The 24,611-nt window shown below is 47.8% G+C and overlaps 1 protein-coding gene across 18 annotated transcripts in view; it reads right to left on the reverse strand.

Annotated features, from left to right (window-relative positions):
* The window catches only part of PTK2 (protein tyrosine kinase 2), a 259,431-nt gene that overhangs the window by 228,170 nt on the left and 6,650 nt on the right, over positions 1-24,611 (reverse strand). For 6 of the 18 annotated variants that reach the window (XM_058699208.1, XM_058699197.1, XM_058699198.1 and 3 more), the window contains one exon: positions 3,768-3,864. The exons of 1 other annotated variant lie outside the window; for it this stretch is intronic. The gene's annotated coding sequence lies outside the window, so the exon portion shown is untranslated. Of the gene's footprint in view, positions 1-349; positions 456-3,766; positions 3,865-24,611 lie in introns of those variants that run through there. 11 more of the 18 variants (XM_058699201.1, XM_058699196.1, XM_058699210.1 and 8 more) reach the window with 8 other exon arrangements.

Here is a 24,611-nt window from a genome sequence, read left to right on the forward strand (position 1 = left end):
CTTATAAAGCTGTCAGAGTGAGAACTCTTAAGAATGTCAAGCAAACAGGAAAAAAAAAAGTGGCAACTCTAAGTTCAAGAAAAGGGAAAACCAAAGCCGAACAAAAAGGAAATGGAATCATGTTACATTAACTGGCTCAGTAGTGAGCAACATTAACAGAGTCAAAACAATTAACCAAAATGTGGATCTAAACAAACATTGTGACAGAACTCTGAGGGGAAGGAAGAAAGGAGTCCAAAATGTAACTTTTTCTAAAGCCGACGCACGATGGCGCCTGACCCCGCACACACGAGGCTGAGGATCGGGGGTGTAAACACCCGAAGCAGCAGCGAGGCACGATTACACGCACCTGTGGGAGGCGGACGTGGAGGGCGGGGCAGGGCCCTGGGGTCTGCGTTCACCTTCAACACTGCTCTGGACACATGCACGTGCCACCCTTGGACAAAGCGGAATTTCTAGTTAAGAAAAGGAAACAATCTCTAATGGAAGCATTTCAGGCAGGGCAAGTGTTTTCCTAGAACTTTTAAACCACTACTCTGTTCCCCCTTGAACAGTCTCTTGGGACACTGCGAGTGCCGGTCCCCACGCCCCCAAGAGGCAGGGCGGCGAGGGCAGTGCACGTGGCCTGACACCTGGCGCCACGCCCACCGGCCACAAGCGTGGAGAAAGCTGCTGTCAGCTCTGCACCTGACCTGAGAACACCACCACGTTCCTCGAGGACGTGTCCGGGCTGGCTGCTCAGCACCCAGACAGGTGGGTAAGCGTGAGGGTGACCGTGCACCCTGGACCTCAGTCACCCGCACGCAATCCGTCTCGCTACTCTCTCCAGCTTCAAACCACCATCCTGGCAGGCATTCCGTCTCACCACTCCCCCTAACCGCTCTGGGCGCCGCCGGAGAGCCCCCAAGTCACCAAACGCAAAGGTCAAACCCCAACCTTCATCTGGACCTTTCCTGACACTTCACAGAGCTGATCACATCCTGTCCCGGAACGTTCTCTTCCCCTCTTCCCACGGCGCCAGCGCTTCCGGTTTTCCTGACACCCGCTCGGAGCCCACCACGGCTCCCCCTGGTCCTGGGCTCAGCCCTCCTGCCGCCCCCTCCTCCCTGTGCTCACCTGCTCCGTGACCAGAGCGCCACTCCCAGCTCGGATGCCCACTCACAACTGCCCCCGTGACAGCCCTCCCGGGATCCCTGCGGGCCGCAAACCCAGAGTGCCCACGAGCCAGTCCGCCTCTGCCCCTCTAAACCGAGTTCCGCCCGTGGCAGCCCAGAGCCTTGGAGCCGACTCAACTCCTCCCTCGCTCCTCACACCCCTCATCCAATCTGTCGGCAGATCCTGCCGGTTCCCGACAGATCCACCCGGGGCCCGACTGCTTCTCACCACCCCCGGTCTCCCTACCCCGGTCCAAGCCTCCGCACCCGGTTCCCTCCACAGCCTCCGGCTCTCCTCGGCTCGGCCCCCCACCCCGCCTCCCCGTGTCTACTCCCAACACGACGGCTTTTCAAACCTCGGTCGCATCTCCACGCTGAACACCGACTGACAGCTGCCCTCCACAGCCCACCACCAGCACCGCCTGATGCTACGGACGCTCTGTTGGATAAACGGCCACAGAACCTCAGGGTTCAATCTATGTCAATTGTTCTCAGCTGTCCTGATGCTACAAGAGCTGTCTTTATTCACAGAATGGGGGTTTGCAGAATGGGTCTGTGCTCTCTGGGCGGCCTTCCTTTCCATCAACCGCCTCCCCACACCCCATTAACCCTGAACATAACGTCCATACACACAACCAGCAATTCCACTCCTCTGAAAACCTGTCCTTGCTTTCCTAGAATTCCGATTGGAAAACACCTCCAACCCAAGTTTGTGCCTCCTAACACAACACCCGACAAGGACGCAAGAACCGAGAACCTGATCCATCCTACAGGGGCTCCAGGGGACCACGGCGCTCAGGTAAATCAAGGGACCCGCATCTCAGCACATCGTGAAGTTTACGCTGTGCAAAGCCAGGCTTACTCGTGCGGCCTCACCATTTGTCCAGAATTGAGGGAAACAACTATAGGAAGACTGGTTAGAAGGTAATTTTCCCGGATTTACATATTTTCAAACAGGGGGAGGAGAGCACCAAACCAGAAGCAGCAGATTACGTCCCGAGGCCCAAGGTCCAGTGAGCCATGAACTGGCTCCTGGTTCGTTGCCTCCCCCTCCCCTGTCACTGCACATCACATTAAGGAGCAAAGTTTCATGTCGTTTGTCCAAAGTAGTGCCTCCCCATGAAACGGTCCCGTGCTCTAGCACAACGAAATATTTTTAACAGCTAATGAACCTGATATTCTCTCTCTTATTTAAATCTAGTAGGAAAAGAGAACTTATTATGTGGCAAGCATTAAATATTGCTTCATCCAGCATTTAGTGAAAACCATGTGTGGGTTAAGCAGAAAAGATGCCAGATGAAATAACAAAATCTTTGCCCTTAAAGACTCAGAAACACAGACTCGCACCCAAATAAATATAAACGCACTGTCATAGGAAGAAACACAGACTATGGAGGGGGCTGGGGGGCCAACGGCAGATGTAAGGAGCCGGGCGTGGCCCTCCCCACACTGTCCCCTAAGGGCACCGGCACACAGAGCAAGCACCTCTCGCAGCCAAGAAAAAGGGGTAGGAAGGCCTTACTTGGAAACTGAAACTGCATGACCTCATTTCCCTCCCGAAACACCTAATCCTCCCAGAGACAAAAGTGAGTCTGGAGGAGAAACGGGAACAAAGAAGGAGAGCGAAGTGACCCCCAGGAGGAAATGGAAAAATGATCCAGGGCCCGGCCCTGAAACATCGAAGACAAAGATACTGCCCAAAGTCAAGTTCAACATAGTTAGAAATCATCATGGATTCTGAATCCATGAAGTCTGCGTTCAGGAGGCTTTTACCAAGGCAACATGTCAGTAAAATAAAATGCTCATGAGAGATTTACGACTCTTTACCACCTGTCTGTCCTCGCTCCACCACTGGACCCACCAGAACATAAGACAAACGGGGACAGAATCTCAACCCTGCAACTTCCCAACTACGGAGAGAGCGCACAAGAAGCACCAAGGCTACAAATGACAAACAGCCCAATTTCTGGGGCTGTTTTCCTCTCACTCCTGCGGGGGAAACACCACCAAATAAATATGAATCGCTGACATATGTGACTGCGGAGCACATTACACATTTCTTACAGCGTGTCTGCCACAACCCCGGGAGAGAGGTCCCTTTGTCGGCAAGAGCAAGGTGCAGGCAGTCAGGAAGAGTGAGCAGAGACGAGAAAGCTGGGTCTCGGTGGTTAGCCAAGAGTCGGCAGGAACCCAGAGCCCATGAGAATAAGACGCGACTGAACAGCACGTGCTCCGAAGTCAGGCCGAGTCCGCCTCCCGGCCTTGCTGGTTTACTAAAGTAACCCCTGACCTGTTCCGGTTAGGCAAACGTGAAACAGGGGCGACGGGTGGCCTCACTCACGGGGCTGTGGGGAGACCCGCTCAGTAGGTGGAGCTCAGAGCGTCTCGGCCGTTGCTACTGTCGTTCCTATCACCGCTGACAGCACTGCGGCCCTGCCTGCCTCTCTCCGCACAGAACAGCACAGAACAACTTCCACTTCTTCCCTCACGTCACACACTCTGCAAAATCAACTCGCTTTTTATTTGTTTCTAGTGTATGCCAAAGAAACCCTGAGACAGGTGGAAGAAAAATCAGGACAAAAAACCAAGACCCAGCAAGAGAATTATACTCACAGTTCTGAAGGCCACGGTAACTCTGTGAAGAAGTCAATCAGCGATTTAAAGAAAATCTCCTAGTTTCTCCTTCCTCTTTCCATAGTCGTCAGAGAACCTGACAAGGAGAGACAACACACGTATAGGAAACCGCCCTTCTTTCACTTTTTCAAAGCTCTGCTGAGCTCACCAGCCCAGCCAGTTCCCCACACCACCCCCTAGCCCCCCACCCTGCACCGGGCGAGACCTGGCACGAGGGGTAAAAACAGCACCAGGTCCCTGTCTCCAAACCTACCTTCTAGTTAAGGAAACGTATGCGAAGCAGCTGAAAATCGCTAATACATGTCAAAAGCATACATTAACAGCGTGTACAGTTAGCTGGTGAGTGCAGGGTATAACGACAGCATACACATCCATTTCACCCCTCCTACTAAAATCGTACTAAAAACATACTTTTAAAAATGTTTTCCACAGCACGGGGAGAACTAAAAGGAGAAAGAGGCCAAACTATTGGAGGCTCTGAGAAAATCTTCTAACATGGAAGACCGAGACCCAAAAAACAGAATAAAGAAGAAACCTGGAAGAAACAGAAACTATAAAAGACGAGTAGTGTAGTAAATGCGCCAGCAGGCCCGAGGGAGCCAGATCCTCCTTCAGCAGCGGACGCAGGGAGAACCGAGTCCCTCTACACAGCAGGAGCCTAGAACTCGGGCCTAGCAGCACCAGCGCGGGCAGAGCGGGGGGAAGGAAGAAGGCACGGCCCCAAACGCAGAGGACTCGGGGAAGGCCGCTGAAGCTGCAATCTCGACGCCAGGCACCACGTGGCTCTCCCTCCGACAGAAGACGGGGGTCATTCCCTGGAAAAAGCAGAGCGTCCGTGGACCGAAGTCACCCTGCGCAGCTGCACCAGACAGAGGTGGAGTTACTCGCGGGGCACGCGCACAGTCAGTGGTGACTTCTCCGGCTGCCCTGCCACAGCACGCACATGCAGGCTCACACTTGGCTCCCAGATTCCCAAGTGAGAATTCCGCAAGAAAGACACTGGAGAAGATTTCTGCGGAATCTGATCAGCCCGAGAAGACAGGTCTGAAGATACTACCGCTGGGGACCCCTAACAAATGGCCCACTTCAGCAATATCCTGAAGTCAAAGGGCCCCACCTTTGTCCCTCGTCAGACAGGAGAGGGAAGGAAACAACTGAAAGAAACAGAGACTACACGAACTATCAACAATCTAGGGGTAAGACGACACTGCAATCAATAAACAAAAATAGGATGCTCTTTTAAAAGAACAGGAAAAGGGGCGCCTGGGTGGCGCAGTCGGTTAAGCGTCCGACTTCAGCCAGGTCACGATCTCGCGGTCCGTGAGTTCGAGCCCCGCGTCAGGCTCTGGGCTGATGGCTCGGAGCCTGGAGCCTGTTTCCGATTCTGTGTCTCCTTCTCTCTCTGCCCCTTCCCCGTTCATGCTCTGTCTCTCTCTGTCCCAAAAATAAATAAAAAACGTTGAAAAAAAAAAAAAATTTAAAAGAACAGGAAAAGAGCCCTTGGAAATCTAAGGAATCTTTCGGAAACCAGAAATAATAAACTAAAAAAAAGGTTACGTCAAATTGAAATCATCTCCCTAAAAAGAGAGTAAAAAGACAGAGAGAGAAAGAGAGAGAGGAGAAGCAAAGGAAGGAAATAAATAATGAGAAAAAGGTATTAAGAAAATCACAACCTTTGTCCAGAAGAGCCAACTTCTGGATAATAAGACTTCCAGAAAGACAAAATAAGAAAACAAAAGGGAGGAAAACCTCAGCACAATAATGCCAAAAAGTCTTCCCAGAACTGAACACCAGTTGCCAGAATGAAGGGACTCGCTGAATATGCAGAACAGTAGATGAAAACGGACCCACACAAAGTATACCATCATGACATTTCAAAACACTTGGACAAATTTTAAAACTCCTACGAGCTTCTAAAGATGGGAGGGGAAAAACATTACATACAAAGAATAAATTAGAACAGCTTCTGAATTCAAAAACAGTAACATGGAAACAAGAAGGCAAGGGGGCAATCTTTGAATTTATGAGCAAAAATGAACGCCACTACAGAACTCTACACCCAGCCAGACTCTCAGTCAAGTTTCAATCACACAAGGTCCCACACAGTCGATCTCCTAAGCATCCTGTGTCAGAAAGCCACTGAAGACAGTCTTCCAGCAACATGGGAGCTTCAACAAAAAGTGAGGAGGGCATGAGCTTCCATGAAGAAGGGGAAAGGGAGCCCCCAGGATGACGATGAGGGGAGACTCCAGAATGGTGAGGGAGAGGGGGAAGCAAGTCCAGGTTGGTATAGTGCTGCTCAAAAGGAGGGAACGCTGAAGGCTGTCTTCACCTTGCCCAAGGACACTGCACCATCTTTTTACATGTAATTTTTTGTAACGTTCATTTATTTTGGAGAGAGAGAGACAGAGTGCAAGTGGGGGAAGAGCAGAGAGAGAGGGAGACACAGAATCCGAAGCAGCTCCAGGCTCCAAGCTGTCAGCACACAGCCCAACGTGGGGCTCAAACCCATGAACCGCAAGACCACGGCCTGAGCCGAAGTCAGACACTTAACCGACTGAGCCACCCAGTTGCCCCAACGGTACCATCTTTTTAAAGTGATTAACACCTACGGGTGCCTGGGTGGCTCAGTCGGTTAAATGTCTGACTCTCGATTTCAGCTGGGGTCAGGATCTCATGGTTTCATGAGTTCGAGCCCCACATCAGGCTCTGGGCTGATGTGCGGAGCCTGCTTGGGATTCTCTCTCTCTCTCTCTCTCTCTCTCTCTCTCTCTCTCCCCCCCCCCCCTCTGTTTCTACCTCTCCCCTGCTCATGCTGTCTCTCTCTCTCAAAATAAATAAACTAAAAAATAAATAAATCAAGTGGTTGACTCCTAGATGACATACTCTACCCAAATGAGGAAGTCAGTGAAGAAGGACAAAGCAACAGTTGCCACAAACATAAAATCCAAGTTTGGAGAAAAGCCTAAAGATGAGAACAAAGGAACCAGGGACAACACAAGAAAAGGCCTAAGGAGCAACCAGCTCAGAAGAGAAGAGAGCGAACTCTCTAGGACATCGTCTCCCAGAAATAAGACGTGAACAAAATCTGGGTCTACAGGACAATGTGGAAACACTACTAAGAAGCTACTGGGAAGTATGGGGAAAATAAGCAACAGGGCATCAAAGGCTTAAGAATGTGGGCAGCTGAACAAAGACAGACGGGCACCATACCACCCCGCGCACACCTCTGCCACAGACGGGGCTGACCCACGGTACCACCAGCACCGACTGACTTGTCTCCCCTCCCTCGGCTGGAAAGACCTTCCGGAGAGGACCACTTCTCATCTGGCTGTTGCTTTTCAGAGCCCAACACGATGCCTGCTGTAAGAGTACACACAACAGCACTTATCACATACTGAGCGTCTTCCATGCATACCTGCTACCCTTCTAGAGATTTCTTTGATTTCTAGAGAGCTAGAAATCAAAGACATACGGCCTTTGCTAACCTTTAGAGTTTCAACTCCGCCCTGCCCCCCGAGAAAACAAACATTTATCCTATACCCGCATTCTTCCCAAATGATGAAAACGTTTTGTAAGCCCTGAATGAACTTAACAGTCCAGCTATCCCCAATGGAACCCAAGACCCGAGGGTACTTTTCTGACATTACATGCGCCGTGTGATGTGAAAACAGTGCCAGCCCGGACATTAGGACACCTGGTTTCTGGAACTTTAGAATTCTTACTTTTGAACAAGGGAAAATCCCAACTCCTTGATATGACCTGTCGGTCCCTGACTGATCAAGCCCAGTCTCTCACTTGATCTCCCATGAATCCCATAAAGTTAAGCCATTCGCAATTTACAGAACCACCTGTGGCCTCTCTCACACTTCCACCGGGCCCCTTCACCCCCCTCTACCCGATCCTCCTCCCCTGGCTCACCCTGGCCCAAGCCGTGCCCCGCCCCCAGGTGAGATGCCTCTCTCCTGCACCCCCTCAGCACTCCTTCGTGGGACACGGGCATCTGCGGAGTGACTGACACATGTCACACACTACACCGAGCACTGGGTGACATGGCGATGCACAAGAGAGACACGACCCTGCCTCGAAGGACTCCCGTGGTGCAGCTTCCTGTTCAACACAGTAGAGCGGATGTTAAATCTCACCTGTCAGAGTCTTCCTCCACCCAAACAGCAAGATTCTGGGCACGATGACGGCCTTTTTTAGCTCTGCAGCCTGAGGACATGCATCTCAGATAAATAATTTAAGCACTATTAAATACAGCAAAGTGAGGGTCAAGAAAGCCCCAGTGGCTGCAGCAGGTTAAGTAACACTCGCTTTTTAGACTAAAGCCCTTTTTTTATTGCCTTTTTCTTTTTTGGGGGGGAGGGCCTCTTTGCTGTTAGGACTATAATCCTAAAAATGTCATTCATGGAAATCTTGCAAGTCAGCTGGAGCTGGCTTTCTTCTCCTTGCTAAGTACAAAGGCAGGACGGCCCGATTCCTCCCACGTCCTCCCGTACAAGTAACAGCAGAGACTGGACCAAACACCCAATCATGTCTGCAGAAGCAGTAAACCTGTACTTGATGCACGAAGGCCTAATGATGAATAACTGAACATACACGCTGGCTTGCAGTGCCTTCTAGTTGCCTTTTGCTTCCTGTTGTATTTTAGGAGAATTCAAGCAAACAGCCGCACTGCACTTCATCAGCACTCGGCCTCCTGCCTGCCTGCTACCTGCGCAGCGGGCGGGACCTGACGGCAGGGCCCCATCCAGCACTCCTACGTAGTGCACAACTTGGTCTTTGTTGAGACTATGCATCTATGCTTTTTAACTATGGAACTGATAAAACATAAGCATAAAAATGTGAAATTGTTCCGTCAGGGCAGAAAACTAGATATTTCCCAAACTAGTATACTTAAAATGCTTCAATTCTCTTGCCCCAGGCACAGAAAAATTAAACTTGGCTCATTATACAATGAAACATATTGTCAGTTCCTTGATGATATTTCTAAGATGGATACTCTCTACCTTTTTGGCCTGAGTGGGTACATTTAAGATACCTCTACAGAGATGCCTGGGGGGCGCCCGGATTGCTCAGAGATGCTTGGGCTGGTCTGAACTCTCCTCCCTTCTAACATGCAAACTAAGATGTCCCACCAGCTGCAGCACACTCTGACTCTGCGCTTCCTTAGCACGTATCAGACTTCCCATCGACACCTGCTTACAGTGTTTTCATTTCAGTGCGCAGTCCAACCTGGACAGTCCCTGAGGCCGCCTCTCACTCGCCCTGACAACAGGGACGGCGGCGTCTGTGGAGGCGGTGGGGTCACGGCTCTCTCCCAAGTGCTTCACAAGCACCAGCTCCTTTTTTTATTTTTTAACGTTTATTTATTTTTGAGAGAAAGACAGAGTGCAAGCAAGGGAGGGGCAGAGAGAGGGAGACACAGAATCGGAAGCAGGCTCCAGGCTCTGAGCTGTCCACACAGAGCCCGACACGGGGCTCAAACCCACAAACCGTGAGATCATGACCCGAGCTAAAATCTGATGCTCAACCGACTGAGCCACCCAGGCGCCCCATAAGCACCAGCTCCTTGATCCTCACGGCCCTCACGGGTTACTACTCTTTTCCCATTTTACATACGAGAAAACAAAGTCCAAAAAAAGTTAAGAAATTTTCCAAGGTCACACAGCAAACAAGGGAGAGACCAGGCATTCAAATACCTGCTTATTAGCACTCTTAGGACCATGATGCTAGGGACGAGTTGGGGGGGGGGGGGGGGTGTCAGCTGGTTAAGCATCCGACTCTTGATTTCAGCTTAGGTCATGATCTCATGGTCATGGGACAGAGCGCCATGTCAGATTCTCTCTCTCTTAAGATTCTCTCTCTCCTCCCCACCCCCACTGCCCCTTCCCCACTTGCTCTCCCCCCACCCCCAAAAAAATCTTGATGCTGCTCTGGCTTCCCAAGTTAACCAGATATTATCACTGTTATTATCACTGGACGCGGTTTGGGCTTTCCAAAGCAAACACGACAGGAAAGTTCTAAAGTAAAGTTGAGTAACATTCAACATGACCTATTGACAAATTATTAGATATCTGGTTTAAAGCAAGCATGTAGGCTGAGCCCCTGGCAAAGGAATGGTCTGTGATGCTAGCTGCCAAATAAAGCCCAAGTCCACTATTTCTTAATGTGTAACATCCTAACAATTTAAATCGTTTGTGAAGGTCTCTAACTTACAAACTATACAACCACTTCACACAGGTGTCCCTTCCTCTAAGTTCAGTCTAGCGACAGCTTCTGCACTCTGACAAGCTGTAACCTGTGTTCTGAAAGGACACAGGTCAGAAGTAACTTTCTGGAAAACCAAAGACATATAAAGAACGTGAACACGATTATGAGAATGATCAGGGCAGACAAAAGCTTCTTTTTGCCTCAAAATAATTTTCTAGCCAAACACATTCTACTACGAGACTGTGGAGCAGCTCAAAGGTCATAGGTCATAGGTCACCACATCCCCTTCATCTCTGTGCCAGTGCGTGGGACGGGGTCTGCCATCCAAGAGGTCGTAAGCTACTGACAACACGAATACGTTAAGGGAAGAGAAGAGGCAAGGTTACTCCTTTCTGAAAAGCCAGTATTAGCCACAGCAACAACCACTGCCTGTCGTACACGCAGAGTAAACGCTGAATAGAAACTGCTTCCGCTTCTTAGACACGCTGGACAAACTCAGGAGGGAACGATTAAGATCGGCTTTTAAATTCCCACAGCAGAAACAGCTACATTGTTAGGAACAGTATTTGCTGAACCTTGGGCTGATTCTTCCCTAAAAAGCGATTATTACTAGGACTGGCCAGATACCAAGAGCCACGGTACATCACATTTATAAAAGAGTTACGATAATCTCTACCTAACAGACAGATTTAGGGCTTGAGTAACTGGGTGGACACGCAGGAAACGAGGACCCAACCTGAAATTCAAAGCACACCTGTCCAGCACCCATTCTTAACCACCCTTCTAGTCTACACTACACGTGATGTCCCCAGAAATCCTACTGTACAAAAGCTTAAACATATGAAAAGAAATCACCATTCTACTCAAATTAATTAACAGGCACAGTTAATATATTCAAAACAAGGCAACCCTTCATACTCACAAGAACCAACAGCTACGGACCGTGAGCCAAATTCAAGAAGTACTTAGAAGGAAATCTGCTGCAGCGCCTGGGAGTGGTGGCTGATCACGAGAGGCAGTCCTCTGGGCATCTGACAGAATCCAACTGAAACTGGAGATCGTTACCTGTGTGATGGGAACGGTCTGCAAAGCAAAGGGTCCCAGATCTAGGGAAGGAAGAGCGAGGGAGCAACCAGAAACCCTGGACAGAGTAACTGCAGAAACCACCTGATGACTCTGAAAAGTGAACTGTAGCAGGAAGGCAGGCTAGGCTGGAACTCAAACCAGCAGATTTAAATATGACGTAGAGTCTCCTAACAGGATACCCTAAATGTGGAGGACACACCCCAAACTTATCCAGCATAGGAAGAGCCAGGAAAACAATTCCCACGGGAAAAGAAAATCAAGACAAGCCAATACCACGATGAAACAAATGTCAGAATAGCCCATAAGGACTTGAAAACAGCTACTGTACAAATAAGTCTACAAACAAGCACACATAACATACATGGTATCACAAAATCACAAAATCTTCTTTTCCTTCTATCTCTTAAACCCACTGACTTTGGCCCCCACCACTCCACGGAAAGTTCTCCGTCCGAGACTACCAATAACCACTGCACTGCTCAACCCAATCACTACTATTCAGGTCTCGACCTTTCGGCAGCAACTGGCAAGAACCGATCTCCCACTCCCCGTCTCGTGATTTTCCTCTTACCTCACAGATGCTCTCCCCTCATCTTCAAACCGGGTGATTCCAGACTGTCCCAAGGCTCTGTCCTTTCTCCTCTTAGCCATGCTTACCTCCCTGGTAAGCTCATTTCAAATGCTGTTTCTATGCTAACAACCTTAAAACTTGTATCTCTAGCTCAGACCAGCTGTCCCACTGTTGTGCTGGACCGACTGTTGCCAACACCACATCACGGACACCACCTCTGCCTTCTGTGCATCAGTGAGGAGAGGGCAGAGCCACATTTCCCTAAACCCCTGCCTGACACAACTCAGGGCTGGAGTTAAATAGTAAGAGGCCAGACTGGCAAAATGAAAAACAAAAATTTACTCTCTGCCAGCACTCCCACCAGTAGTGATGGATTCCGATTTCCTGTATTAAGAAATATCTAGCAGGGTGCCTGGGTGGCTGAGTCAGTGGAGCGCCCAACTCTTGATTTCGGCTCTGTCATGATCTCACGGTTGTGAGATCAAGCCCCACATCAGGCTCTGCGCTGGCAGTGCGGAGCCTGCTTGAGATTCTCTCTCTCTCTCTCTCTCTCTCTCTCTCTCTGCCCCTTCCCCACTCACTTGCTCTCTCTCTCTCTCTCAAAATAAATAAATGTGAAAGAAAGAAAGAAAGAAAGAAAGAAAGAAAGAAAGAAAGAAAGAAAGAAAGAAAGAAAGAAAGAAAGAAAAGAAAAAGAAACATCTAGAGTGGCTTGTGTTTTCGTGACCAAACCCTGCAGGTACGGCCTATGCTGGGACCAGCTTCTAGGTCACTTGGAGAAGCGGAACACCACCAAAGAGAACTGAATAGAATGTCCAACACCCCAAAGCTCAGGTGCTGACTGACCTTCCCCCTCTACAAACCTTCTTACACAGTCTTCTCTGTTCACAACGCCCTCCTTCCAACTGCTGAGGCTGCAAACAAAGGATGTCATCCCCATCTCTTCTCTTCCTCCCACATTCCGCATCCAGTCTGCTCAGCAAATCATGCTGGTTCTTCCCACAAAACTGGCCTGGACACTGTCCCCTTGCCATCAGGCTCACCAACACCATTCAGACATGAGCCACCATCATCACCCACTCCAACGACTACAGCACCACAGGACAGGCCTCCTTGCTCCCCACTTTGCCACCCTAGTGCATACGCTCAAGGCGGCGGGCCGATTCCAAATCTAACTCAGATGGCGTCACTTCCCTGCTCAAAACCCTAAACGGTCTCTCTGTTTACATGGATGACAAGGAGTTCGTTAAATCACGTTTGGCTGAACAGTGGAGGAAATGTGTTGAGGAAAAGTAAACTTGTTTACAACTACTAGCCTTCCAGAAGAACAGTTGCTCAGACATGAGGACATCAGGGTAACACGGACAGTTAAGGAACGAGGCACATGACTGAGCTGATTCCCTTGGTCGCTGCTGAGTCAACAGGTGTTACCCATATTGCCCGGCTGTTCACTCAAGGAGTCAATGTGACTGAAGAATTGGCCTCTAAGAATAGTCTGTGTGGGGGGCACCTGGGTGGCTCAGTCGGTTGAGCCTCTGACTTCAGGTCATGATCTCGTGGTTTGTGAGTTCGAGCCCCACATCAGGCTCTGTGCTGACAGCTCGGAGCCCGGAGCCTGCTTCGGATTCTGTGTCTCCCTCTCTCTCTGCCCCTCCCCTGCTCATGCTCTGTCTCTGTCTCAAAAATAAATAAAACATTAAAAAAAAAAAAAAAAGAATAGTCTGGGTGGAGCTGCTGGTGAGAATATTTTCAGAGAGATTGAGAAAACACAATTTCATACAACCTGAAGAGGAATCTGCCAAGATGTGTTACAAGTGATGATGGTAAAAATCCATGTAGAACAAAAGGTTTACCTGGAAAATCTACAAAGAGTATGAAAACATAAGTTGCTTAAAGCATTTAAACACGCTTACTTAAACTATCGTTCTTCAATGTATTATTCACCAGCAGGTGCTTTGTGGAAAGTATTTTCATCTACCACGTGTCGCTGAACCAGTAGTATCAATAGCAAACTTCATCACAATATCCTGACGTGTCCTACAGACAGCAGTTCGATGATTTGTGGGAGAGCTTTACTTACGTCAGAGCCAAGATGCAATCTTTCTGAACAAAAGGACCCTCCTTCAGTTATTACCACAGCTTTGGAAATCAGCTTTTGCTCACACTTGTTAACATTTCTCAATGAACTCAACCTAAATTTACAAGGCACAACAGTGCTTACACAAGGGACTTCCATAGTGAAGTCATCTCAGCGACCACAAACATCACAATCACAAGTAACGTCCCGTGGAATAACACACTTCCCATGCCATCAAAAGTTAAAAAGAGACAGGTGCCTGGCTGGCTGAGTCTGAAGTCAACACGACCCTCGATCTCGGGGTAGTGAGTTCAAGTTCCACATTGGGTATAGAGATTCCTTAAAAATCAAATCTTAAAAAAAAAAAAAAGTTAAAAAGAGAGGCAGGATTTCCAACCCCACACAAATTTGCAGCAGATAGATTTTCTGAATTCAAACTACAGTTCCAGCAGCATTTGTCAAGCCCTGATGCAAATACAATGAAAATTTATGTATTTCCAAACCCTCTTCATTCACTATGGAACTGAGGTCCTTCCATCTAACCGTCAGTTAGAAGAGATTAATCTGCAACGTAATGACACGCTAAAAGCCAAATATCAAAAAGAATCCAATGGAATTCTGTGTCTGCCAAACAACGAATATGCTAAATTAAAATGATATACTTCCAACCTGATATCAGTATCTGAGCGCACCTATCAGTATGAAGACATTTTTAAAGATGAAGTGTCTAAAACTTCCCTTGCAGATCAGCATTAAGACATGAACATTTGTAACTGATTCTGATGACAGGGAACACTAAGTTTGAACTCCAATTAAGAAAAGTATTATCCAACCCTCCCCCTGAAAAAGAATTCCATTCTTCTTAGTAGGCCTGTATTATAAAATACATACATATACATACATACACACACACACACTCAATTATTATTTGGAATCCTGTCAGTAAAAATGTTGTAGAAATTTGTGTTCTCTTGTTACATAAGTCCTTACATAATATCCTTCACTTTGCCCGTCAGTCTGCAAAACCTAAAATGCCTACCATCTGCCCCTTTACAGAGAAGCCTGCCAAGCCCTCACGGCCCGCTTCCCCGTATCTTCTGCGCACAGGTACAGCTAAGGCATGTTTCGCACATCTTCAGCTTCTCGGCTGGTTTTTCTTTTCAACGTAGGTCTGCCATCTTACTTTTATTCCTGATACGTTTTACCTCGTTGATTTCAGCACTCTGTTGCAACCTGTCGAAATATTTTAAAATCCCGATTCTAAAAATGAACAGTCTCCCAGCATTACCTCCTGATCTGTATTCAAATTCCTGATGAAAACATTACGACAGGCGTCAAGTAGAACACGCTTCTGGAGACATCTTCACCCATGGGCAGAAATTCTGGTATTTTAGTTGTGCGCTAAATGATACACATGTGGTTGTAACACATCTTCCGCCTAAAAGCAGTAATTTCTTGAACTCTCCGGTAATGACAGAAATAAATAATAATGCACTTTCTTAGGCTTCATACGATAAAAGATTAACCTTGCCCGCAGAAAGATTCGGCCGTTGCCCAGTTCCCGGGAAGTCACCTGTAAGCCCTCTGAACCTCCTGTCTGAGTAGGCTGTCTTTGCTTAGCTGGGGGCCTTGGGTCACACCCAAAGTTAGTCTACGCTAACAATGTGATTTCCAGTGAGGCTTGGGACACACAACACCAGCTCGATCTCTGGAAGGACTGGAGGGTAAAACTCAACCACGCAGGGCAGTGCCTATGCGACTGACCGCCAAGAAATACCCTGGACACTGAGCTCAGGTGAGCTTCCCCGGTTGGCAGCACGGGTGCCAAGAGAAATCGGCACGGCTGCCCAGGGAGAAGCACACCCAGAAGCTCACGCGTGGTCCTCCCTGGACTCGGCCCCGTGCACCTTTCCTTTGCTGGCTGTTGCCTGAGTCCCTGCACCGTAATACACCCCCGTAACAAACCGTACAATGGCTTTTTTGGGTTCTGTCAGTCCTTCTAGTGAACCATGGAACCTGCAGGCAGTCTTACTTAGGGCCTCCCAAACTCCAGATCTTGATGATTTACGGTGTATTTTCACCAACACTACAGCAGCGTTTCTCCGCATGTGGGGATGCTAGTTTAAAATGCACGTGACCGGCTTGCACGTCAGGAGTGATAACTCAACACCTCCGGGGGACGACACCAGGCATCTGCATTTCTAACCCACTCTCCTCAGGGATTCTTAAGCACACTACGTTCAGGCAGTGACTGTTTCTTTCTTTTTTCTTAAATTTACTTATTTAAGTAATCTCTACACCCAACGGGGGGCTTGAACCAACGACTCTGAGATCAAGAGCCACATGCTCTACACACTGAGCCAGCCAGGCGCCCAAGACTCTTCTTTTGAACGAATCCCCATCAGGGCAGATGCTCAAGAGCGCCTCGTGAAAACGTTTCAATAGATGAGTGAGAAGAATGGGCACTATTAGCCTTTACAACCCAGAACATACGAACGTGTAAGACTTGTTTTGTCATTGCTCCAATATCCAAGATCATGTGGATGCAAACCACACACCACTTGGACACAGTTTGGGCGACAGATCCAATGATCTCCACTTCTTACGCACCTGTCAATTACATCCATTTTTTTTCAATCTCCTGACAATTAACAGCAAACTTGAGTTTCATAAGCTGCCTTCACACCCTCCTCACCCACTGAAAACATCACCAGTGAGCTGAAAGTCAAGAGAGCTAAGAGTCTCTCGAGAGTCCCCTCCTTCACATCAAAGAGCCAGGTACCCTCTCTGGGTTATTTCTTCAACTCTCAAGTGAGAACTCTGGACTAGATGATCCCTAAATTTAGATCCACTTCTAAACTCCTAGACTATATAAAACAGGGGACAGACACCCCATGGAAAAGTTTACAATTTCCAATGAAATGGCTGAAAGGACAGATTCAAAGGACGGATGAAAATCAAACATCAAGTCTTCCCCCACCAAACACTCAGTCGTGACCTGTCAAAAACTAATGCTTCCGTAGACAACTGGCACTTAAACTCAGTTACTCCTGCCACCTGTTCTATCATGGCAACACCTTGGGATACAACTCGTGTATTTTGTCCAGAGCAGAAAGCAAGCTTTTTTTTTTTTTTTTTTTTTTTTTGCCATGACACAGCCAAGGAGATTCCAATGTTCTGCCTACACTGGAATCACAGTGATCCCCAGCATGAACTCTTAAGGGTGATACCTTAAAGAGCCTAAGGTTTTTCACTTTTAACTTCTACACCATCACCAAATTCTAGCATTTCTTACATCTCTGCCATTCAGGACACTTGGCCCTTAATGGAGGTCACAATTTTTCTTAATAGGAAAAGGGAAACTTTCCCAGACGTACACCCATTTGCAAACTCTCCCCTCTAAGATTCATCTCCTATAGAGCAGCCGTATATCACCCAATACAGCAAATCTCTGTAGGGATTACCATAATCTGAAATCTGTAATTCTAAACTGCATATAATAATGTTGACATCAGATGTGAACCAATCCAGTTTAGACCCCAGGACACCAGATTAACCCGCCTGGTGCTATTTCAAACACTAACCACCAGCTTCCCGGCTCCTCCTGCATTCCGGTGACGTTAAGAGCTAACCATAACAACATGAGTTCAGTACTGTCTTACAACCATTAACTATTAACACACTTCTCAGTGGATGGAAAAACTACACTCGTTTTGGAGTTAACAGAGCCCACTAAAAGTGACACTGGTCCAGCTCTCATAGCCATGTGACTATTAAGACATGCCTAACAGTTTATAAACTTCAGCTTTACCTAACACACGGCAGCATGTCGAAACATCCACGGCAATCAAAGTGCCAAACACCCAGCTGGCCTTCTGTGGACCAAAACTGTGCCTTGTTTCATCTTTTGGAGGGGGGAGGGGAGGCCAGGGGAAAAGTCCTAATTGCCGGTTGGTACAGTTCGGCTCAGGAGACAGCTGCATGTGCTTGTGTTTTATGCAGCAGTCCGGGATGTACGACATTTAAGGTAAGAGTCCTGGGATCCGGATGCTGAGCCTTCCCTTACAGCCTCACACCTGCACAGAGGCTGTCAGAGGCCTACAACCTAACAACAGGAGGGGTCCCCCCTTGGGGCGGGGCTCGCTGTTGATACTCTGACAAAAGCCCGGGCGAACCCTCCCAGGGACAACAACTGGTGTGTGTGCACACACACTTCTGATTTCCGTCCCTGCGGTTCACGGACCTAGGAGAGAGCACTGTCTCTTCAAGCAACAGTCCGACCAGGCGGCACTTAAAAGCAAAAAGGTCTCTGTAGACTTTTTACCGAGCGAGAAATCCGAGAGCCATCCTGGAACTGCCCTGGACACCCCCTCTCTAGGCCCTACCTCCGCATTTCCCTGGTCAGAGCCTGGGAGACAGACTCAGAAACAGGCTTCAGATCAGCCCTCTCTACAGTTCCTCGGTCGTGCCCTTAATTAAGGCCTTCTTCACTTGTGCGTACAACGTAATTGTATAATTAAAAGGACACAGGCTGTTAAATCAGACCATCTGAACTTTGCCCATCACTTTACTAGCTGAGCGACACCAGGCAGCCACTTCCTTAATGACAAGGGTCTGGTCCCTCTGCCTTCTGAGGTGCACCCTGGCGACACCTCCCTGCCCGACCCTTGTCCTCGGTGCAACCATCCTCCTGCCGTAGAAGTCGGCTCCCGTGAGAGTCAGGCGCACGCTGCTTTGATCCTGCAGACAGGATCAACCTCACCTCCTCCTCTACCCAACCCACCCTGTGCGCCCAAACACCGGCACCAGCATTCGGTTCCACAAACCCCAGCCTCCCACCTCCGCACCCTTCCACGGGGTGTGTCCTCCGGGAGGCCCCGCCTGCTGCCCATCGTCCGCGGTATTTCTATGACTCCCGCAGACAGCCAGACCTGCGGAGGTCACGGCATTTGGCCCACAGCCAGATTTTGTGTGGTTTCTCGACTAAGAAAGATTTTTACCTTTTTAACGGGTTGTTCACACACACACACACACACACAGATCTGTGACAGGCCCAATGTAGCCCACAAAGCCTGAAACATTTACGGTCTGGCCTTAAAGAGAGAAAGTCTGCCGGCCTCTGAGCTTGACCATGACTGGGGACCTGCCCTCCAGGTCCGCAGAGCACTCCACTATGGCACTCCCACTGTGGGTGTCCCGCTCCATGTGGACTGTATCGTTCCCCTTCTGCCCTGCTGTCTGTGCCCCCATGGGCACTACACCATGCACAAGACAGGCCCTTAACACTGTTGACTCTTGAACCACTGGGTCCACTTTTGCACAGATTGTTTTCTTTTTTTTTTAATTTTTTTTTTTAACGTTTATTCATTTTTGAGACAGAGAGAGACACAGCATGAATGGGGGAAGGTCAGAGAGAGAGGGAGACACAGAATCTGAAACAGGCTCCAGGCTCTGAGCTGTCAGCACAGAGCCCGACGCGGAGCTCAAACTCACGGACCGCAAGATCATGACCTGAGCTGAAGTCGGATGCCCAACCGACTGAGCCACCCAGGCGCCCCTGCACAGATTGTTTTCAATGAATACTACACAATAAATGTATTTTCTTATAATTTTCTTCACATCCTCTTTTCTCTAGCTTCCTTTATTATGAGAATATGGCATATCACACACACACAAAATATTCGTTAAACATTAAAAAAAATGGTTTTTTTAAGAAAGGGCGCCTGGGTGTCTCAGTCAGTTAAGTGTCCGACTTCGGCTCAGGTCATGATCCTGTGGTTTATGGGTTCGAGCCCCGCGTGTAGGGCTCTGTGCTGACAGCTCGGAGCCCGGAGCCTGCTTCGGATTCTGTGTCTCCCTCTTTCTCTGACCCTCCCCTGTTCATGCTCTCTCTCTGTCTCAAAAATAAATAAATGTTAAAAAAAAAAAAATTAAAATAAATAAATAAATAAATAAATAAAATAAAACAAATCTATCTTGGGGTGCCTGGGTGGCTCAGTCGGTTGAGCGTCCAACTTTGGCTCAGGTCATGATCTTCCATGTGTGAGTTCGAGCCCCGCGTGTAGGGCTCTGTGCCGACAGCTCGGAGCCCGGAGCCCGCTTCGGATTCTGTGTCTCCCTCTCTCTCTCTGCTCCTCCCCTGCTTGCACTGTCCCTCTCTCTCTCTCTCAAAAATAAATAAACATTTAAAAAATTAACACAATACACGCTAACTGCGAATTTTCATTATACAGGTGTCGATACCCTAAACCCCTGCACTGTACAAGGGTCAGCTGGGCCAACACGTCACATCTGTACAGCATTTTACACAGTAACTGCACACAGAGCCTCAAAGGCTGAGATTACAGACACTAGACTTTATAGATAAGGACAGTGTCAGAAGTCACATGACTAGAGGCAAAGCCCCAACGTGTGAACCCAGACCTTCTGTTTCCTAAATAAGATGCTCTTTCCATTAAGGAGACCTGCCTCCTTACACAAACTACAACACCTAGAATGTTCACTCTCTAATACCGGAGACTTGAGGGGAGGGATAAAATGTAATTTCGACCCATTAGTTAATTTTGATAATTTTCAAGTTAATGCTACTTTTTATAAACAAAACTGAATCAGATGCCCACAGTAACCACAAGGCAGATATGTGTAAGTATCAGTACTTCATGGTTTCCTACTCAACGCACCACATCTTCCCGTTATCCCACCTCCACCACCCCGAGAACCCAAAGTGCACCTACGGAAAGGCTCCATGACAAGCCTTTGAAAGGGGCTCGACCATCTGTCCAGCTCTTGTAGCTGCAGACAGATTCCAGAAAAAGTCAACCTTGCAGCAGCAAGGATACCCGTATCGGAGGTTCTCCAGGGCAGACCCACGTACCACTGCAAATCCCTGATGAGGTTCTCAAGAGCCCGGCCAGCACCGTCGAAGAGAATGTCCCATGATGATGAAAATGTTCCAACTCAGCAGTGTCCAGTGGGGTAGCCACTAGCCAATTGTGGATGCCGAGCACTCGAACTGGGGCTAGTGTGACTGTGAAACAGAACTTTTCCTTGATTTTAATTTAAATAGCCACACGTGGCTAGCAACCACAGCAGGCGACACAGATCCAAGGATAGACTCCAAACACTGCAGGAAAATGATAAAGAATTTTCCTTGGCTCCTCAGCTACAGGCCAGGTTACTGGCTCCAACCCTTACCCTGAAAAAGACTATAAAAAACATGGAGAGAATACTTTAAAAATCTTAAAAGCAACCGGAAACTGACAACAAGGAAATACCAGGCCAAAATTAAACTGAACTCAGGAATCCAAAGAGATAAACGAGCACAGAAACCACCTTTGCCCTGAAGTCACCTGCCAATTCTGAACGTTTTCAACTTTCATTTTTACAACAGGGAAACAGGAATCAAAGGCCAGATCCCCCAACATGTCTACCAAAACCCCTACCTCCATGAGCATGACCCTAAAGGCTAACAGCTCAAGGTAAGAGAAACCAGCAGTGAATCATCTCTCCAGGAGAACTCCAGCATCAGGTGGTCCGGGTCCGCACTTGCTTTAAGGTGATCCCAAACTGGCTGAAGCAAAAAAGAAAATAATATACTCTCTCGAGGGGCTACATCTTTATTCTATGCCTCCAAAGAGTCCTACAAATAATGAGGATTACATGAAGAATCCTACAAGTAATATCCCACACCATAAATAAAAAGGATCTCAAAATGAATCACAGACTTAAATGTAAAACCCGAAACTCTTCTAGAGGGGAGGGGGGAGGGGAGGACACAGGAGAAAACTTTTGTGACCCAGGATTAGGCAACGATTTCATAACTATGACACTAGAAAAGCACAGTCCATAAAGCAACAAGTTGATACACGAGACATCATCAAAATTCATACCTTCTGTCCTTCAGGACCCTGTTAAGAGAGTGTAAAAACAAGCTGCAGCATGAGAGATAGGCACAGCATGATCTAATAAAGACTTATGTCCAGAATATATAAAGAACCCACCAATAAGAAAAAAAATCAATAGGCAAAAGATTTGAATACCAAAGAAGGTATATGAGTGGCAAAAAACCTACGAAAAGATACTCAACATCATTAGGCATTTGGGAAACAAGGGAACCCACAAAAAAAGACCATGACACACCTATCGGAATGGCCAAAGCTAGAAGACTGGCCACACTGAGTGTTGCCCCAACAATCCAGGGCAACTGGAACTCTCCCACAAGGCTGGGAGGAATGGAAAATGGCCCATCCATCCAGAACAGAGTGTGGCACCTTCTTAAAAAGTCAAGCATACACCTACCATATGGTCCAGCCATGACAGTCCTAGAGCCAGCCATTCCAGGAGAAATGAAAGCCTATGTCCACATGAAGACTTGGACAAAATTATTCATAGGCTTTATTTGTAACAACTCAAAACTAGAAACAACTCTCTACACATTGACCATATTCAATACCATCCCAAGCAACGTCAGGGAGAAATTTTTTTGGAAGTTAAGAAGTGATTCTAAAACAGATACAGATCTACAAGGGGTCAAGGATGGCCAAGGTAAGCCTGAAGAGGAACCCAGGTGGGAAGAGCTCCACGATAAGACTTGTTACAGACCTGCAGAGATTCAGACAGCTTAAAGTGGGCTGTACCAATGGAATCAAAGAGTCCAGAAACTGAGGCACATACACATGGACCTTTCATTTGCAACAGTGGTGGCACTGAAGAGCACTGGGGAGAAGATGACCTTTTTTTTTCTTTAATGTTTATTTATTATTTTCAGTGCAAGAGAGAGGGGCAGAAAGAGAGGGAGAGAGAGAATCCCAAACAGGTTCCGTGCTGTCATTGTGGAGCCCAGCATGGGGCTCAAACGCACAAACCACAAGATCACAATTAGAGCCGAATCAAGAGTTGGATGCTTAACCGACTAAGTCACCCACGTGCCCCTAAAGACCATCTTTTTGGTAAATGGAGTTAGGACAACTAAATGTCCCCATACTGATGAAGTTGCGTCCCTTCTTCACACTATACACCAAAACCAGTTCCACGAGATTATAAAGTTAAAGGGTAAAAGCAAAAGTACAAAAAGGCATTTAGAAAGTAAAGGAGAATTAGTTCGTGACCTCAGGGTAGGGAAACAAAAAGCATCAACTACAAAGGAAAAGACATAAATGGCACTAACTAAATTTAAGAACTTCTATTCATCAAAAACAAAACAAAACAAAACAAAACAAAACCACAGAATTAGTGAAACTGCGTATGACTAAGTGGGAAGAGACAGTGGCAAAATACGCACCCAACAAAGAATGTGTCTTGAACGTATAAAGTCTCCAAATCAATTTAAAACTAACCCAATAGAAAAAGTGGGCACTTTGCAAAACAGTGAATCCGAATGGCCAGCAAACACATAAAAGGATATGCAACCTCACTGCAACCAGGAAAAGGTTATTTAAAACCACAAGGCGGCAACACACCAGAAACCACCAGAAGGGGCAGGGAGGGGAGACGGCAGGGAGACCAGAGAGAGGGGCTGAAGGAGTAATCAGAGAGAAGACGGACAATGGATGGAGCCTCCGTTCCGTATACCGAGAAGCTGCTGTGGGCCAGGTGTGCAGAAGTACCTTTAAGGGGGTCAGGGTCTACAACTGACCGTGAACTAGAACTTCAACTTCACTTGACCAATTTAAGGAGAAAGCAATTGTTCCAGACTGTGTCTTCCCACCAGCTCATTTATTTTCTCTGTCACAAAGCTGTACCACCAAAGTCTGATGGGGGCCAGAGGAGGTATGTGGAAACATCCTTTGTACTTCGTTTTGAGATTACAGTACACTTAACTCTACCTGTCTATCCCTAATTTGTCTTGTCCACCTTTGTGACAACTTTCACATACTTAAAGACCACGAGGTCCCCCTAGCAGGAGGACAGACTCTTCTTCCATCATTAAACAAACTACCGAGGGCCAACCTACTACAGCAGTCCGAGCAAGCTGTGAAGGACCCACAGACACGTACAGGATAATACCGAGTCCTTGTCCCTGAGCTTAACGATATTGTGTTTGCCAACAGGTGCGTCTAACTCTGCATAGGACACGACCGACAGGAGGCACATCACCACTCCTATGTTTGTATACTAACTTTTATCTAGCCCTTTTCTTAGGAAATAGAGACAAAAGGAAAACAAAATGTATTAAGTTTGGATAGGACTTTGACGCTAGGCACAGAGTCCATTCGCACAAAGCTGCTTAGGAGTCGCCCCAGGACTTGGAGACCCTCCTGACGCTAGCATAAGTGAGCCAATTTCTCAGCACCAAAACAAAACGTCCAGGGGAACGTGCACCCTACGCACCCACATGTACACACTCTCCTGCTATTTGCCAAAAGCCACAAGCCCAGGGGCCATCTAAACTGCTATCCTAATGCAAAATTATTCATTTAAAATCCAAACCAAGATTCAGAAGACTTAAATGATCTCAGCATAAAACATTCAATATCCCTGAACAAAATTAGTCGTGAGGTCTTCCCAAGACCCTGAAAATCCTGAGAAACAGATCTCAGAGTCCCGAGGGGCAGGCAATCTCCCTGGCCAGCCTAAATGGGCAGGGGATACACCCAACCCTGCCCTTGACCACAGATTCTGCCTGCTGTGAGCTGCATCTCTTTTAAAACACTCTCAAGTAGAGGTTCACTGACATCAGCAGGAAACAAAAGCTCCTGGACCCAGTGTTAAAGCAGTCGGCTGGCCCCACCCCCAGTCTGATTCAGGAGGTCAGAGGTGGGGCAGGAGCGTGCGCATTTCTATCCAGGTCCCAGGGACAGCGAGGCGGCCGGCCACACCGGGAGAGCCTCCGCCAACAACCTAGAGTTTGCTGGAGACCATGCGCACGCGCACT

Source organism: Neofelis nebulosa, chromosome 14 (assembly GCF_028018385.1).
Source record: "Neofelis nebulosa isolate mNeoNeb1 chromosome 14, mNeoNeb1.pri, whole genome shotgun sequence".
NCBI lineage: Eukaryota > Metazoa > Chordata > Mammalia > Carnivora > Felidae > Neofelis > Neofelis nebulosa.